General features: G+C 42.6%; 1 pseudogene; it reads right to left on the bottom strand.

Annotated features, from left to right (window-relative positions):
• Positions 1-18,598, bottom strand: part of LOC124854445 — a 20,294-nt pseudogene extending 1,696 nt beyond the window's left edge.
• Between the last annotated feature and the right edge of the window lie 691 nt (positions 18,599-19,289).

Raw genomic sequence — 19,289 nt, 5'->3', positions numbered from 1 at the left:
CTCGTTGCCTCTCAGCTCCTGAACTACCACACTTCACTCTCACTTATCTTCTAACAGCAGCTCGGTGAAGGCGGGAACAGGTTATGTAGTCAGAGTAGAGCTACCCGTTGTCTTTTTGCAATGAGGAGCCAATTACAAGCTTTGCTTCATTCCAGGATGTTCAGGGTGTGTTTTATTAACACTGATAACTTGACAAAGTCCACGTCATTCGACAGTTAACCCAGATCAGACAGCACTTAATGACTTTCGCAGGTCAAAGTTCTCCAAAGTTGAATTCCACGTGACGCCACAGATCTCTGCTCCTTCTGCTCTCGTTCACTTCCTGCAGTGACTCATCTTCCTCAGTGTTTCTTGTCTTTGATCATCAATCATCATGACGGTGATGATAATAGTTTTACATTTTATTTGTACAGGGCTCAATCGTCCTCAAATTTGGAATACCACAAGCTCCAACACAAAACTTTGTTGAAATGCCTTCAAGCATATGTTTAATGAAGAAAGGACGTTTGAACATTATCTGAGAATAAGAAGTGGAGGGAACTCCCAGCAGTATTTCTTTTTAAGGAAACTGAAACTTATAATAAACTAGTCAACAAATAAACAAAATAGCTCCCTGAAGTTTAATACAATAAATAAAACCAGTACAACCTTGTACTGAAACTTGAGTTTGATCAGTATTCCCAGTTCAGCAGCACCACATTGTGCAGAAAGCGGAGTTGCACAGTGAGTTTATTCAGGACAAACATTTTTGCGACACTTCCTGTTGCCTACCTGTTTCAAAATAAAAACACTCAGTGTTTCAGTGACTGAATCCATTAATTTGTTTTTAAAGGGTTTATTTTTGAAATGTGTGCAGCACCGAAACTTCATACAATTTATAGTGCTGGCTTTATTTGAGTAAAACAATATTGAGGTGTATTGGAAGTGATTTAAACTTGTGTGGCTGCACTGTTATCAACATACATTTACATGACTTGCAGCAAATGAGAGCAGCGAGAACCAGCTTTAGAAGTTGTCACAGCCTGTGCTACCACTGGGGGGCGAAAGAGCTCCACTTCAACGTTGTCAGGGTGGGGGACAGACTCCGTGTTTGCTGATGTGACAGGTTTTCGTTTTGGGTTGTTGTCTGTTCAATGTGCGCAGTCGCTGATGAATCTGAAACATTTAGTTTTTCAGTGACTGAGATGAAACCAGAAAGAAATGAAGAGGAAATCCAGCAGCTGTTGAATCTCGGTGAAATGAAGCCTGCAGAGTTGAGGCTTGAATGAGACTGTAATAAAGATGGACGACGCAATATCCCCAAAGTGAAGCAAATCATCTCGGCTTTTGATCGTTGTTTTCCTGCTGATGCTTATGTTCAAGTGTTGATACTGGTTTTAATTAGTTATTTGATAATATAGAGACTTTGTGAAAAGTCCTGATTGACAGATGAGACTGAAACTGAAGAATCTGTTGTTACCATTGTCGTGATTGACAACCTCGTTGATGAGTCCCTGGCGCCACTGCTACAGGACACTGGTCATCTATTTATTAAAAGTTTATTAATATCCAATGTATATTGTGTGAAACCGATAAGATGAACAGTTCTCAAGACATATGAGACACAGAGAGACAGAGATTTCTGGAATTAATATGCAACAAGTGTTGGAGGCTCATGTCTGGATCTGGTTTCTGTTTTACCGTCGGATTTTGCGGTTTGTGTGAGTTCAGTTTCTGTGGTAAATACTCCAGCACTCACTGGGCATATTAGCAGGATATGAAAATGCCGCTGCTGATATCCTGGTGATTAATTTGCATGTAAATGAAGCCTCTGCTGTTCACATTACATTTCCTGGAGATTAATCAATTCAGATATTTCTTTGGACTATTTGTTAAACTGAACAGTCGAGCGTCAGATGCATTAACGTTTAGGAGCAGTCGAAATCCATATTGAATTTGAGTTTATTACCACTGATGCACAGTTAACAAGTGAATACAGTCAGAATATACTTGATACAAGTAGAAATATATACATATAGAAAACATAATTTCACATCAGAAAATCAGAAAATGAAGTTACACAAGAGAAAATGTCACACGCCCTCTGGTACCACCCTCTCAAAGGTGAGGGGCCTTCTTCTTTTTCCAAGAAACTGTAAACTAAACAGTCATGAGCATTATGGGACCCTGTCTTGTCCTGTGGAGCTGAGTGATTGATTGATTGATTGATTGATTGATTGATTGATTGATTGAACTGATGAAATCAATCACTGAATAAGTTGCAGCCCTAAAAACAAAGTCCCCCGACTATACACTTACTGCTTTTTCAAGACAGCACCAAATAAGCACATTAACAATTATTCAACTGAAAACACAAATAAAAGACTTAAAGCCACTTTAAAAAAGCAAACAATGAAAACAGATGCTCATGTCGAAGTTTTCTTTATTAAAAAGTGCAGTTACATATTTCACCTTTTCAATGGGAGGTGGAGAGAGAAAACAAGATGGAAAACTGAAACAATGCAGTAATTTTAACACAGCATGAAAAGATATCCCACAGAACATACTATAGATGTTTTCACATGAAAGGCAGAGTGTGTGCGGGACATGCACCCTCACATCATTCTGAAAACCCATAAGAAGAGCTAAGTTTTTTTTTGAATTTCATGCCCGTGTTGAAAGGATTCATTTGGATAACCTCTGCAAAAGTAGCAGCTTCAAAGGTAAAGAGATGTTAGAATGTTTCCCTGCATTTAGAGCCAGGCTTTGTGACAGAGTCAGCCTGACAGATGAAAGTTGTCTGCACAACACATACCACAGGGTGTGGTCCACAAAACAAAGGCGCCCTCTTGTGGTTGTGCATCAGTTTCAGATTGCCCATTCTGCAGGAAGAAAGCTTCACCAAACTTCTGCAGCTTAAACCAACGAGCAGTGAGGATGCAACATGGGTCAACTCAACAAACTTAAACATCAACACAGCGACCAATGAGGAGGAGGACATCAGAGTGCCGCCCGTCAGAGATGATTGACAGCTGATCTCACCAATGCGGAGCAGAAACGTCACCATAGCGAAGACACGTCCAACAAACATGGAGACAAAAGAGTTAAAGATTTAAACACAGAATCTAAATCACTGCTTTTAGACAGGAATCTATTTGAGTTTACAGAACTCAGCTGTGTCTGCAGGATAAACCTAACTCCAGCATAGAGGCTGGTGAATGTAGATGGACTCTGTCGAGGAGGAGGAATCTCAGTGTCGAGGGAGGCTGTAGAAGGACAGAACACACTGCACTGGGATCAGGTACACTCCTCTCCTGAGGACCAAGGACCTGACACTGGAGTCCTGATGCTGTTGTAAAAACATATATCTGTTTATAACAATACCAATGACCAAGATTTATCATTGAATCCAAATCTACGATGCCTAGTCTCCTGCTCTTCTGATATTCTTGTATGTGACTACTACACCAACTACTCCTCTCACCTTCACCTCCACCTCCACCTCCCAGTAACACGTCCCAGTCAGACTCTACTCCAGGACCTACCAACAATCAATGCGTGTCTGTGTGATCGAATAAGACTGATCTTCACTTTCGTGCATGTTACTTTCTATTTTTCTCAGATAATAACAGGCGTCACCATTTTGCTTGGATCAATGTGGAATTTCCTGTGAATATCTTAAGAAGTCGCTCTGAGTCTCTGGCTCAGTTGTGGCAGTAAAACATCCACTTAGGGCACAATCTGTAAAATCTCTGTCTCTGTCTCCTCAGAGAATGTCCTGTGATACGACCTCTGACCTGGGGATTTTGGCTCTGCTGTCCGTCCTCAAAGTTCCTCAGAGGACGGATCCTGATCTGGATGAGTGTGTAGATCCACTGAGTGGTGACAGTGAGGGTAGTTGTGTAGGGGCTTGGTTGTGATCCTCTGTGTCTGAGAGCTGCTCCAGTTCAGTCTTTCCTCTTCAGCTCAGTGATCTCCTGCTCCAATCTCTCCTGAAGCTCTCTGGCCTCGACTCACACTTCAGTTTCCTGCTGGGATCTGATCTGCGCTTCACATAGGCTTCCTTTTCTCCAGCAGACGGATCAGCTCAGTGAAGATCTTCTCACTGTCCTCCACTCTTTATCCAGCAGAGCCATTGATGGCCTCCTCCTCCTGTTGAAGCAACCACATCTTCTCTGTGTCCTGGACTCTCTGCTGGATTGTTTGTCTCCCTCAGCCCGAGCTCTCTCTGCCTCTCAGTCCTTTCTGCTGCAGCTGGCTGTGTCGTGGTCGCTTTATGTTCCTCCACAGAGCCGAGAGATAACAGATACACTGCTGATCAGTCGGCAGAACATCTTCATCACCTCATCGTGGCAGAGCAGATGTTCTCCTGGGTGGAGCTTCTCCGACGGCTCCACCAGCATGCTTCTTCAATGCAAGGCCCCCGGCTGAAGATGAGGCTGGAGGTGTTTTCACAATAAGAGGCCAAACCAAGCCAAGCAGGACTTGAGCTTTCAGTTTTCTCCCAGTGCAGACATCACAGGCCATGCTTCAGGTCCAGCATAGCAGTGATCAGCAGGAGCGGCTTGGAGTCAGTCTTCTTCAGCTTCTCCTGATGGCTAACATGGTGCTTTTCCCCAGGACAGGCCTCGGTGTGAAGGTCTGTCTACACTCAGCAGCCTGCAAGCCTCTCTCTCCCCATTGTCCCAGTGGGTGGTATACAGCTCTTACAGTAGCTGTGTCCACAGCCAGTAGTCTGAGATCATTGGTGGATCCAGACAGGTCCGAACAGCAGAATGTTTCCTCGCCAGCTGAAATTCTCTCTGCGCCATCTCACCGTCCTGGATCTCAGTTTCCCTTTAACTGACAAAGTTATTGTGAATCAGACTGTTATTCTCGTGCCTCTCAGCTCACGAACTTCACCACACTTCCTCTCCACTTATCTTTAACAGCAGCTCGTTGAAGGCGGAGCAAGTTGTGCTGTAGTCAGAGTAAAACTGGGTATCTTTGCAATGAGAGCCAATGACAACTTTGCCTCAGAGATGTTAGGTGTATTTTGTATTAACACTGATAACTTGACAAAGTCACGTCGTTCGACAGTTAACTTAGATCAGACAGCAGCACTTAATGACTTTAGCAGGTCAGAGTTCTCCAAAGTTGAATTCCGTGGCGCTTTAGATCTGCTCCTTCTGCTCGTTCACTTCCTGCAGTGACTCATCTTCCTCAGTGTTTCTTGTCTTTGATCATCCAATCATCATGGCCAGTGATGATAATAGTTTACATTTATTGTACAGTGCTCAATCGTCCTCAAATTTGGAATACCACAAGCTCCAACACCAAAACTTTGTTCTGAAATGCCTTAACGAAAAGCATATGTTTAATGAAGGACGTTTGAACATTATCCTGAAGGAAATAAGAAGTGGAGGAGACTTCAGCAGTATTTCTTTTTAAGAACTGAAACTTATAATAGAAAACTAGTCAACAAATAAACAAAAATAGCTCCCTGAAGTTTAATACAATAAATAAAACCAGTACAACCTTGTACTTAAGAGCTTGAGTTTGATCAATATTCAGTTCAGCCTTCCCAGTATGCAGAAAGCGGGTTGCTGGCGAGTACACATTCAGGACAAACATTTTTGCGACACTTCCTGTTGCCTACCTGTTTCAAAATAAAAACACTCCAGTGTTTCTGTTGACTGAATCCATTTGTTTTAAAGGGTTTTATTTTGAAATGTCTATTGCAGCACCACGACTTCATACAGTGGGTGCTGGTGTTTATTTAGGTAAAACAATATTGAGGTGTATTGGAAGTGATTTAAACTTGTGTGGCTGCACTGTTATCAACATACATTTACATGACTTGCAGCAAATGAGAGCAGCGAGAACCAGCTTTAGAAGTTGTCACAGCCTGTGCTACCACTGGGGGGCGAAAGAGCTCCACTTCAACGTTGTCAGGGTGGGGGACAGACTCCGTGTTTGCTGATGTGACAGGTTTTCGTTTTGGGTTGTTGTCTGTTCAATGTGCGCAGTCGCTGATGAATCTCAAACATTTAGTTTTTCAGTGACTGAGATGAAACCAGAAAGAAATGAAGAGGAAATCCAGCAGCTGTTGAATCTCAGTGGAAATGGAAACCTGCAGAGTTGAGGCTTGAATATGAGACTGTAAATAAAGATGGACGACATGACAGCTCCCCAAAAGTGAAGCCAAATCATCTCGACTTTTAGGTCGTTGTTTTCACACTGATGTATGTTCAAGTGTGTTGATAAGTTTGGTTTTAATTAGTTATTTGATAATATAGAGACTTTGTGAAAAGTCCTGATTGACAGATGAGACTGAAACTGAAGAATCTGTTGTTACCATTGTCGTGATTGACAACCTCGTTGATGAGTCCACAGCGTCACTGCATACCAGGACCACTGGTCATCTATTATTAAAAAGTTTATTAATATCAATGTATATTGTGTGAACCGATAAGATATAGTTCTCAGACATATGAGACACAGAGAGACAGAGATTTCTGGAATTAATATGCAACAAGTGTTGGAGGCTCATGTCTGGATCTGGTTTCTGTTTTACCGTCGGATTTTGCGGTTTGTGTGAGTTCAGTTTCTGTGGTAAATACTCCAGCACTCACTGGGCATATTAACAGGATATGAAAATGCAGCTGCTACGATATCTGTGGTGATTAATTTGCATGTAAATGAAGCCTCTGCTGTTCACATTACATTTCCTGGAGATTAATCAATTCAGATATTTCTTTGGACTATTTGTTAAACTGAACAGTCGAGCGTCAGATGCATTAACGTTTAGGAGCAGTCGAAATCCAAATTGAATTTGAGTTTATTACCACTGATCTGCACAGTTAACAAGTGAATACAGTCAGAATATACTTTCAGTACAAGTAAAATATATATATATATGAAAACATAATTTCACATCGGAAAATCAGAAAATGAAGTTACACAAGAGAAAATGTCACACGCCCTCTGGTACCACCCTCTCTCAAGGTGAGGGCCTTCTTCTTTTTTTCAAAACTATAAACTAAAACAGTCATGAGCATTATAGGACCCTGCCTCTTGTCCTGTGGAGGCTGATTGATTGATTGATTGATTGATTGATTAGTTGAACTGATGAAATCAATCACTGAATAGTGCAGCCTAAAAACAAGTCCCCGACTATACACTTACTGCTTTTTCAAGACAGCAACCAAATAAACGCACGATCTTTCTTCTTCAGCAGAAACACAAAATAAAGACAAAGCCACTTCAAAAGAAGCAAACAATGAAAACAGATGCTCATGTCGGGGATTTTCTTTATTAAAGTGCAGTTATATTTCCTCTTTCAGCTCAGGAGGTGGAGAAAGAAAACAAAGATGGAAACTGAAACCAATGCAGTAATTTTTAACTTTTAGCATGAAAATATCCCACAGAACATACTATAGATGTTTTCATGGGCAGAGTGTCGGGACATACACCCTCACATCATTCTGAAAAACCCCAAGAAGAGCTGAAGTTTTTGAATTTCATGCCATACGTGTTGAAAAGGATTCACGGATAACCTCTGCAGGCGCGCTAAAGGTAAAGAGGATGTTAGAATGTTTTATGAGGCCAGGCTGTGACAGAGTCCAACCTGACAGATGGTGTCTGCACAACACATACCACAGTGTAGTCCACAAAACAAGGCGCCCTCTTGTGGTTGTGCATCAGTTGTCAGATTGCACTTGTTTGCAAGGAGAAATGTGAAAGCTGGTGTTCAGGACTCTGGAGGAGAGTCATGGTGTCAAGGAGACTGTAGAAGGACAGAACACCTGCACTGTGATCCAGGTACACTCCTACTCTGGAGGACAGAGGACCTGACAGTGGAGTCTTGATGCTGTTGTAATAAAAGTTATAACTGTTTACAAGACAATATAATGACCAAGATTTATCATTGAATCCAAATTCACATTCATGTGACTTTCCTGCTCTTCTGATATTCTTGTATGTGACTGCTACACCAACTACTCCTCCCACCTCCACCTTCACCTCCACCTCCCAGTAACAACGTCAGTCAGACTCTCTCTTTTTACTCAGGACCTGCCAGCAACCAGTGAATCTGTCAGGTGATTAGAATGAACTGTTCTTCACTCGTGCCATCAGTATTGCTTTCTGTTTCCCTCGATAATAACAGAGCGTCTGTGTGCTGTGTTTGGATCCAGTGTGATTTTCTGTAAATATCTTAGAATCAAGCTCCTGGTCTGGCTCTAGTTGTGGCAGTAAAACATCCACTTGAGACACAATCTGTAAAATCTCTCTGTCTCTATCTCACTCAGAATATCTGTAATTGACCTCCTGACCTGGGACACAGCCTGCTGTCAAATCCTCAAAGAACCTCAGAGGAGACAGTCCTGATGCTGGATGAGTGTGTAGATCCACTAGTGGTGACAGTGAGGGTAGTTAGTAGCAGAATCTGGTTGTGATCCTCTGTGTCTGAGAGCTGCTTCAGTTCATGGTCTTTCCTCTTCAGCTCAGTGATCTCACTGCTCCAGTCTCACTCTGAAGCCTCTCTGACTAAAACTCCTCAAAGTTTCCTGCTGGGATCTGATCTGCTGCTTCATCAAGGCTTCTTTTCTCAGCAGACGAGGATCAGCTCAGTAGGGTGCTCTCACTGTCCTCCACTGCTTTATCCAGCAGAGCCGGTGTGGCCTCCTCCTCCTGTTGAAGCAGCTTCACGTCTTTCTCTGTGTCCTGGACTCTCTGCTGGATTGTTTGTCTCTCAGCCGAGCTCTCTCTGCCTCTCAGTGATCCTTTCTGCTGCAGCTGACAGCACTGTGTCGTAGCCTTTATGTTCATCCACAGAGCAGAGATAACAGATACACTCTCACTGATCCGGTGCGGCAGAACATCTTCATCACCTCATCGTGGCGAGGCAGATGTTCTCCTGGAGCTTCTCCAGCCAGCTCCACCAACATGCTTCTTCAGTAGACTGACTGAAGATGAGCTGGAGGTATTTTCACAATAAGAGAGCCAAAAAACAAAGCCAAACAGGACTTGAGCTTTTAGTTTCTCCCAGTGCAGACATCACAGGCCACATCCTAGGTCAACATAGAAGTGATCAGCAGGAGCGGCTTGGAGTCCCAGTCTTCTTCAGCTTCTCCACTAAAATCATGGTGCTTTTCCCCAGGACAGGCCTTGCTCGGTGTGAAGGTCTGTCACACTCGGCAGCTGTAGCTTCCTCTCTCTCCTTGTCCCAGTGGGTGTGTACAGCTCTTACAGTGGCTGTGTCCCACAGCCAATAGTCTGCGGATCCCTTCGAGTGGATCCAGACAGATCGAACAGCAGAATGTTTCCTGCTCCAGCTGAGAATTCTCTCTGCGCCATCTCACCGTCTGGATCTCAGTTTCCCTTTAACTGACAAAAGTTGTATCAAGATCCGAACTCTGTGTTATTCTCGTTGCCTCTCAGCTCCTGAACTTCACCACACTTCACTCTCATATCTTCTAACAGCAGCTGTTATGAAGGCAGAGCAAGTTATCTGTAGTCAGAAGTAAAAACTTCGTTATCTTTGCAATGAGAACCAATTACAAGCTTTGCTTCATTCAGGATGTTCAGGGTGTGTTTATTAACACGTGCTTGACAAAGTCACGTCGTGCGACAGTTAACTTGAATCAGACAGCACTTAATGACTTTTTTATGGAGTCAAAGTTCTCCAAAGTTGAATTCCACGTGACGCCACAGATCTCTGCTCCTTCTGCTCTCGTTCACTTCCTGCAGTGACTCATCTTCCTCAGTGTTTCTTGTCTTTGATCATCAATCATCATGACGGTGATGATAATAGTTTTACATTTTATTTGTACAGGCTCAATCGTCCTCAAATTTGGAATACCACAAGCTCCAACACAAAACTTTGTTGAAATGCCTTCAAGCATATGTTTAATGAAGAAAGGACGTTTTGAACATTACATTGTATTGTATTATTACCTTTTTAAAGCTGCTTGTTGGTGTCTGCTATTTTTATTCTTTTTCAATATCATTGGCATTATTATTATTAATGCTCTTTTAATTGTGTTGACGTTTTACCAGGGAATAAGAAGTGGAGGAGGAACTCCCAGCAGTATTTCTTTTTAAGGAAACTGAAACTTATAATAAACTAGTCAACAAATAAACAAAATAGCTCCCTGAAGTTTAATACAATAAATAAAACCAGTACAACCTTGTACTGAAACTTGAGTTTGATCAGTATTCCCAGTTCAGCAGCACCACATTGTGCAGAAAGCGGAGTTGCACAGTGAGTTTATTCAGGACAAACATTTTTGCGACACTTCCTGTTGCCTACCTGTTTCAAAATAAAAACACTCCAGTGTTTCTGTTGACTGAATCCATTAATTTGTTTTTAAAAGGGTTTTATTTTGAAATGTGTGCAGCACCGGCTTCATACAGTATAGTGCTGGTGTTTATTTGAGTAAAACAAATAGTGAGGTCTGCTTCAAGTAGTTAAAGCTTGTGTGCTGCACTGTTATCAACATACATTTACACATGACTTGCAGCAAATGAGCAGCGGAGAACCAGCTTTAGAAGTTGTCACAGCCTGTGCTACCACTGGGGGCAAGCTCACTTCAACGTTGTCAGGGTGGGGACAGACTCCGTGTTTGCTGATGTGACAGGTTTTCGTTTTGGGTTGTTGTCTGTTCAATGTGCGCAGTCGCTGATGAATCACAAACATTTAGTTTTCAGTGACTACAGAGATGGAAATAAGAAAGAAATGAAGAAAATCTGCTTAGCTGTTGAATCTCAGTGAAATAGAAACCTGCTGGGGAGTTGAGGCTTGAATATGAGACTGTAAATAAAGATGGGCGACAGTTCCCCAAGAGTGAAGCCAAATCTCTCGACTTTTGGAGTCGTTGTTTTCACACTGATGTATGTTCAAGTGTTTTGATAAGTTTGGTTTTAATTAGTTATTTGATAATATAGAGACTTTGTGAAAAGTCCTGATTGACAGATGAGACTGAAACTGAAGAATCTGTTGTTACCATTGTCGTGATTGACAACCTCGTTGATGAGTCCCTGGCGCCACTGCTACAGGACACTGGCCATCTATTTATTAAAAGTTTATTAACAAGATAAGATGATAAGATGAACAGTTCTCAAGACATATGAGACACAGAGAGACAGAGATTTCTGGAATTAATATGCAACAAGTGTTGGAGGCTCATGTCTGGATCTGGTTTCTGTTTTACCGTCGGATTTTGCGGTTTGCGTGAGTTCAGTTTCTGTGGTAAATACTCCAGCACTCACTGGGCATATTAGCAGGATATGAAAATGCCGCTGCTGATATCCTGGTGATTAATTTGCATGTAAATGAAGCCTCTGCTGTTCACATTACATTTCCTGGAGATTAATCAATTCAGATATTTCTTTGGACTATTTGTTAAACTGAACAGTCGAGCGTCAGATGCATTAACGTTTAGGAGCAGTCGAAATCCATATTGAATTTGAGTTTATTTCCACTGATGCACAGTTATAAGTGAATACCACAGTCAGAGAATATACATGATACAAAACAAATATATATATGAAAGCATAATTTCATCAGAAAATCAGAAAAATGAAGTTACACAAGAGAGAGAGAGAAAATGTCACCGCGCCCTCTGGTACCACCCTCTCAAGGTGAGGGCGCTATTTTTCCAAGAGGCTGTAAACTAAACAGTCATGAGCGTGCCGGACCCTATATCTTATCCTGTGGAGCTGGAAGTGATTGATTGATTGAGATGATTGATTGATTGATTGATTGATTGATTGATTGATTGATTGATGAAATCAATACTGGGCAGTGCAGCCCTAAACAAAAAGTCCCCCGACTATACACTTACACTGCTTTTCAAGACAGCAACCAAATAAGCACATCAACAATTATTCAACTGAAAACACAAATAAGACTTAAAGCCACTTTAAAGAAGCAAACAATGAAGAAAACAGATGCTCATGTCGAGTTTTCTTCATTAAAAGTGCAGTTACATATTTCACCTTTTCAGCTCAGGAGGTGGAGAAAAGAAAACAAAGATGGAAAACTGAAACAATGCAGTAATTTTAACACAGCATGAAGAAGATATCCCACAGAACATATAGATATTTTCATGGGCAGTGTACGGGACATGCACCCACACATCTCTGAAAAGAGCCCAAGAAGAGCTGAAGTTTTTGAATTTCATGCACGTGTTGAAAAGGATTCATTTGGATAACCTCTGCCATGTAACTAAAGGTAAAGAGAGATGTTAGAATGTTTTATAGAGCCAGGCTGTGACAGGAGTCCAGCCTGACAGATGGTTGTCACTGCTTACATACCACAGTTCCACAAAACAAAGCGCCCTCTTGTGGTTGTGCATCAGTTTTCAGATTGCACTTGTTCTGCAAGGAGAAATGTGAAAACTTCACCAATGCAGCTTAAAAGCAACGAGCAGTGAAGTGCAGCATGGGTCCAGCTCAGCAAACTTAAACATCAACACAACGACCAATGAGAGAGGACATCATAGTGCACGCCCGTCAGGAATGATTGACAGCTGATCTCTGTGCGGGCAAGCGTCTGGCCGAACTTTGATCAACAAACATGGAGACAAAAGAAGTTAAAGATTTAAACACATAATCTAAATCACTGCTTTTTTTAAAGACTCGAGTCTATTTGAGTTTACAGGGCACAAAACTGTGTCTCCAGAATAATAAACTAACTCCAGCATAGAGGGGTTGAGGTGAATGTGGTCTGGATACTGTGGAGGAGAATCCTTAGTGTCAGAGGCATAGAATGACAGAACACCACGCACTGGGATCCAGGTACACTCCTACTCTGGAGGACCGAGACCTAACCTTACTGGGAGTCCTGATGCTGTTGTAAAACATATATCTGTTCCATAACAATACTCAATGACCAAGATTTATCATTGAATCAAATCTACATTCACCTGTCCTGCTCTTCTGATATTCTTGTATGCTGACTGCTACACCAACTTCTCCTCTCACACCCCTTCACCTCCACCTCCACCTCCCAGTAACAACGTCCAGTCAGACTCTCTCTCTGCCTCGGGACCTGCCACTTAGTGAATCTGTCTGGGTGATTAGAATAAGACTGATCTTCTTTTCATTACATGTACTTTTCTACCTCAGATAATAACAGACATGTGTGCTGTGTTGGATCAGTGTGATTTTCTGTAAAAATATCTTAAGAGAAGTCAGCTCTGAGGTCTCTGGCTCTGGACAGTAACAGTAAAACATCCCTTGAGACACAATCTGTAAATCTCTGTCTCTGTCTCACTCAGAATGTCCTGTAAGTCGACCTCTGACCTGGGACACAGCTGCCTCATCCACGTCCTCAGGAGAACCTCAGAGGGACGGATCCTGATGCTGGATGAGTGTAGATTCACTGAGTGGTGACAGTGAGGGTAGTTGTGAGGCTTCCGTTAGCGATCCTCTGTGTCTGAGCTGCTTCAGTTCACTTAGTCTTTCCTCTTCTTCAGCTCAGTGATCTCCTGCTCAGTCTCTCCTGAAGCTCTCTGGCTCGACTCACTTCAGTTTCCTGCTGGGATCTGCTGCTTCATCAGAGCTTCTTTTCTCCAGCAGACGGATCAGCTCAGTGAGATCTTCTCACTGTCCTTCACTGCTTTATCAGCAGAGCCATTGGCAAACCTCCTCCTCCTGTTAGGCTTCACATCTTTCTCTGTGTCCTGGACTCTCTGCTGGATTGTTTGTCTCCTCAGCTGAGCTCTCTCTGCCTCTCCAGTCTTTACCACTGCAGCTGACACTGTATGTGTGGTGCTTTATGTTCCTCCACAGAGCAGAGATAACAGATACACTGCTGATCAGTGCGACAGCATCTTCGCTCACCTCATCGTGGCAGTGATGTTCTCCCTGCAGGCTTCTCGGCCTGACCCACCAGCTTGTGCTTCTTCAATGGAGCTGACTGAAGATGAGGCTGAAGTGTTTTTCACAATAAGAGGCCAAACAAACCAAACAGGACTTGGGCTTTCAGTTTTCTCCCAGTGCAGACATCACCAGGCCACATCTTGAGTCAGCATGGCAGTGATCAGCAGGAGCAGCTTGGAGTCAGTCTTCTTCAGCTTCTCCACTAAATCAGCTAACCTTTTCCCCAGGACAGGCCTCGGTGAAGGTCTGTCTGCACTCAGGGCAGCTGTAGCTTCCTCTCTCTCTATTCCCAGTGGGTGTTAATACAATAGACAGTAGCTGTGTCCACAGCCAGTAGTCACCGGATCAGCTGATGGATCCAGACAAGATCGAACAACAGAATGTTTCCTGCTCCAGCTGAAATTCTCTCGCCATCTCACCGTCCTGGATCTGTTTCCCTTTAACTGACAAAAGTTGTATCAAGATCCGAACTCTGTTATTCTCGTTGCCTCAGCTCCTGAACTTCACCACACTTCCTCTCACTTATCTTCTAACAGCAGCTCGGTGAAAGTAGGAGCAAGTTAATATGTAGTCAGAGTAAAACTTCGTTATCTTTTTGCAATGAGCCAATGACAAACTTTATCATTCCAGGATGTTCAGGGTGTGTTTTATTAACACTGATAACTTGACAAAGTCCACGTCATTCGACAGTTAACCCAGATCAGACAGCACTTAATGACTTTCACAGGTCAAAGTTCTCCAAAGTTGAATTCCACGTGACGCCACAGATCTCTGCTCCTTCTGCTCTCGTTCACTTCCTGCAGTGACTCATCTTCCTCAGTGTTTCTTGTCTTTGATCATCAATCATCATGACGGTGATGATAATAGTTTTACATTTTATTTGTACAGGGCTCAATCGTCCTCAAATTTGGAATACCACAAGCTCCAACACAAAACTTTGTTAGAAATACTAAACATATATGTTTAATGAAGAAAGCACATTTGGAGCATTATCCCAAAGAGAATAAGAAATGGAGAGAGACTCACAGCAGTATTTCTTTTTAAGGAAACTGAAACTTATAATAAACTAGTCAACAAATAATAAACAAAATAGCTCCCTCTGAAGTTTAATACAATAAATAAAACCAGTGCAACTTTGTACTGAAACAAGATTTGATCGATGTATTCCCATTCCCAGCAGCACCACATTGTGCAGAAAGCGAGGTTGCACGAGTTTGTTAGGACAAACATTTACGACACTTCCTGTTACCTACCTGTTTCAAAATAAAACACTCAGTGACGACTGAATCCATTAATTTGTTTTTAAAATGGTTTATTTTGGGAAATGTGTGCAGCACCGGCTTCATACAATTATAGTGCTGAGTGTTATTTAGGCTAAAACAATATTGAGGTGTATTGGAAGTGATTTAAACTGTGTGGCTGCACTATTATCAACATGCATTTATGACTTGCAGCAAATGAGCAGCGAGAACCAGCTTTAGAAGTTGTGCAGCCTGTACTTTTTCAGGGGGCGAAACCCGCTTCAACGTTGTCAGGGTGGGGGACCAGACTCCGTGTTGCTGATGCTGACAGGTTTCGTTTGGGTTGTTGTCTGTTCAATGTGCAGTCGCTGATGAATCTGAAACATTTAGTTTTCAGTGACTGAGATGAAACAGAAAGAAATGAAGAGAGAAATCCAGCAGCTATTTGAATCTCAGTAAAATGAAACCTTATGCAGATTGAGGCTTAATATGAGACTGTAACTCAAATAAGAGATGGAGAAACATGACAGCTCCCCAAAAGTGAAGCCGTCATCGACTTTTAGGTGTTGTTTTCACACTGATGCTTGTATTTCAAGTGTGTTGATAAGTTTGGTTTTAATTAGTTATTTGATAATATAGAGACTTTGTGAAAAGTCCTGATTGACAGATGAGACTGAAACTGAAGAATCTGTTGTTACCATTGTCGTGATTGACAACCTCGTTGATGAGTCCCTGGCGCCACTGCTACAGGACACTGGCCATCTATTTATTAAAAGTTTATTAACAAGATAAGATGATAAGATGAACAGTTCTCAAGACATATGAGACACAGAGAGACAGAGATTTCTGGAATTAATATGCAACAAGTGTTGGAGGCTCATGTCTGGATCTGGTTTCTGTTTTACCGTCGGATTTTGCGGTTTGTGTGAGTTCAGTTTCTGTGGTAAATACTCCAGCACTCACTGGGCATATTAGCAGGATATGAAAATGCCGCTGCTGATATCCTGGTGATTAATTTGCATGTAAATGAAGCCTCTGCTGTTCACATTACATTTCCTGGAGATTAATCAATTCAGATATTTCTTTGGACTATTTGTTAAACTGAACAGTCGAGCGTCAGATGCATTAACGTTTAGGAGCAGTCGAAATCCATATTGAATTTGAGTTTATTACCACTGATGCACAGTTAACAAGTGAATACAGTCAGAATATACATGATACAAGTAGAAATATATATATATAGAAAACATAATTTCACATCAGAAAATCAGAAAATGAAGTTACACAAGAGAAAATGTCACACGCCCTCTGGTACCACCCTCTCAAAGGTGAGGGGCCTTCTTCTTTCAAAATCTGTAAAGCTAAACGGTCATGAACGTATAGGTTTCATCTTGTACTGTGGAGCTGAGTGATTGATTGATTGATTGATTGATTGATTGATTGATTGATTGAACTGATGAAATCCAATCACTATGAATAGAAGATGCAGCCTAAAAACAAAGTCCCCACGACTATACACTTACTGCTTTTCAGACAGCAGCAAATAAGCATTAACAATTATTCAACTAGAAAACACAAATAAAGACTTAGACCCTTTTTAGCAGGACATGTAGTAATGGGAGTGTTACTAGCTGCAGTTTTTCTTACCAGAATACGCATTTATATTCCACCTTTTCAGCTCAGGAGGTGGAGAAAAGAAAACAAGATGGAAAACTGAAACAATGCAGTAATTTTAACACACAGCATGAAAAAGATATCCCACAGAGACATACTATAGATGTTTTACATGGGGCAGAATGTCACAGGACATGCACCCTCATCATTCTGAAAAAACTTAAGAGCTGAAGTTTTGAATTTCATGCCCACGTGTTGAAAAAGATTCATTTGGATAACTGCCTCTCTACCGTGGCAACTTCAAAAAGGTAAAGAGAGATGTTAGAATGTTTTATAGAGCCAGGCTGTGACAGAATCCAGCCTGGTAGTGTGTCTGCACAACACATACCACAGTGTAGTCCACAAAACAAAAAGGCGCCCTCTTGTGGTTGTGCATCCAGTTGTCAGATTGCACTTGTTCTGCAAGGAGAAATGTGAAAGCTTCACCCAAGCTTCTGCAGCTTAAAACAGCGAAGCAGTGAGATGCAACATGGGTCAAGCTCAACAAACTTAAACATCCAACTGCTTGTGTGGGTTCATCGCGGGTGCGCCCGTCAGGAATACAGTTTGTTTGGCTTTGGATCTGGGGGCAAAGAAGCGTCACAATGGCGAACTTTGATCAACAAACAGCAAGAGACAAAAGAGTTAAAGATTTAAACACAGAATCTAAAATCACTGCTTTTAATGACTCGAGTCTATTTGAGTTTACACAACTCAGCTGTGTCTGCTAACAAATCTAACTCCAGCATAAGAGGCTAGTGGGAAGATGTGGTCTGGACTCTGTGGAGGAGGTCATGGTGTCAAGGAAGCAGCTGTAGAAGGACAGAACACCTGCACTGTGATCAGGTACACTCCTACTCTGGAGGACCGAGGATCTGACACTGGAGTGTTGATACTGTTGTAATAAAAGTTATAACTGTTTACAAGACAATATAATGACCAAGATTTATCATTGAATCCAAATTCCATTCATGTGACTTTCCTGCCTCTTCTGATATTCTTGTATGTGACTGCTACACCAACTACTCCTCCCACCTCCACCTTCACCTCCACCTCCCAGTAACAACGTCCAGTCAGACTCTCTTTACTCAGGACCTGCCAACAACCAGTGAATCTGTCTGGGTGATTAGAATGAACTGTTCTTCACTTTCGTATATGTTACTTTCCTGTTTCCCTCAGATAATAACAGACGTCTGTTTGCTGTGTTTGGATCCAGTGTGATTTCCTGTGAATATCTTAAGAGTCAATCTCTGGTCACTGGCTCTGGTTGTGGCAGTAAAACATCCACTTGAGACACAATCTCGCCAAATCTCTGTCTCTGTCTCACTCAGAATGTCCTGTAGTGAGCCTCTGACCTGGGACACAGCTGCTGTCACGTCCTCAAAGTACACTCCAGAGGGCGGATCCTGAGCTGGATGAGTGTGTAGATCACTGAGCTGGTGAGTGAGGAGTAGTTGTGTAGAATCTGGTTGTGATCCTCTGTCTGAGCTGCTTCGGATTCATGAAGTCTTTCCTCTTCAGCTCAGTGATCTCACTGCTCAGTTTCTCTCCCTGAAGCTCTGGCTCATTTCACTGCCTCAGTTTCCTGCTGGGATCTGATCTGCTGCTTCACATCAGAGCTTCTTTTCTCCAGCAGACCAGATCAGCTCAGTGAAGATCTTCTCTGTCCTTCCTGGCACATCAACTTAGAGCCATTGGCGGCCTCCTCCTCCTGTTGAAGCAGCTTCACATCTTTCTCTGTGTGTCCTGGACTCTCTTGCTGGATTGTTTTTTTTTTTTTTTTTTGTCTCCTCAGCCAGGCTCTCTCTGCCTCTCAGTCTTTCTGCTTGCAGCTGACACTGTGTCAAGTGGTCTTTATGTTCATCCACAGGCAGAGATAACAGATATTTTCACTGATCAGTGCGGCAGAATTAGCCTTCTTGACCTCGTCGTGGCGAGGCAGATGTTCTCTGGAGTACTCCGAGGGCTCACCAGCTTGTGCTTCTTCAATGGGCAGAAGCTGAAGATGAGGCTGGAGGTGTTTCCATGCAGAGGCCAAACAAACCAAACTTAGGACTTTGAGGCTTTCAGTTTTCTCCCAGTGCAGACATCACGAGCCCATCTTCAGGTCCAGCATGGTGATCAGCAGGAGCAGCTTGGAGTCAGTCTTCTTCAGCACCTCCACCTAAACCAGCTAACCATGGTGTTTCCTCGGGACAGGCCTCGGTGTGAAGGTCTGTCTGCACTCAAGGCAACTGTGGCTTCCTCTCTCCTCCTCTTTGTCCCAGTGGGTGTTAATACAGCTCATGCAGCCAGCTACATGTCCACAGCCAGTAGTCACCGGATCCGCTTCAGTAGATCCAGACAGATCGAACAGCAGAGCATTTCTTTCTGTCAGTTGATTTTCTTGCTGCTCCATTTAGCTAGTGCAGAGACCAGCCAGAGACAGTTTCACTTCCTCCTGAACAGATACAGATCTCTGCTCCTCCCCTCTCGTTCCTCCCTGCAGTGACTCATCTCCCCACAGTTCACAGCTTGTTGTTCACTGGTTCTTACACTTACACATCT

The sequence above is a fragment of the Hippoglossus stenolepis genome, chromosome 11 (assembly GCF_022539355.2).
Source record: "Hippoglossus stenolepis isolate QCI-W04-F060 chromosome 11, HSTE1.2, whole genome shotgun sequence".
Taxonomy (NCBI): Eukaryota; Metazoa; Chordata; class Actinopteri; order Pleuronectiformes; family Pleuronectidae; genus Hippoglossus; species Hippoglossus stenolepis.
The sequence above is the reverse complement of the archived record's forward strand: the minus strand, read 5'-3'. Positions and strand labels throughout refer to the sequence as shown.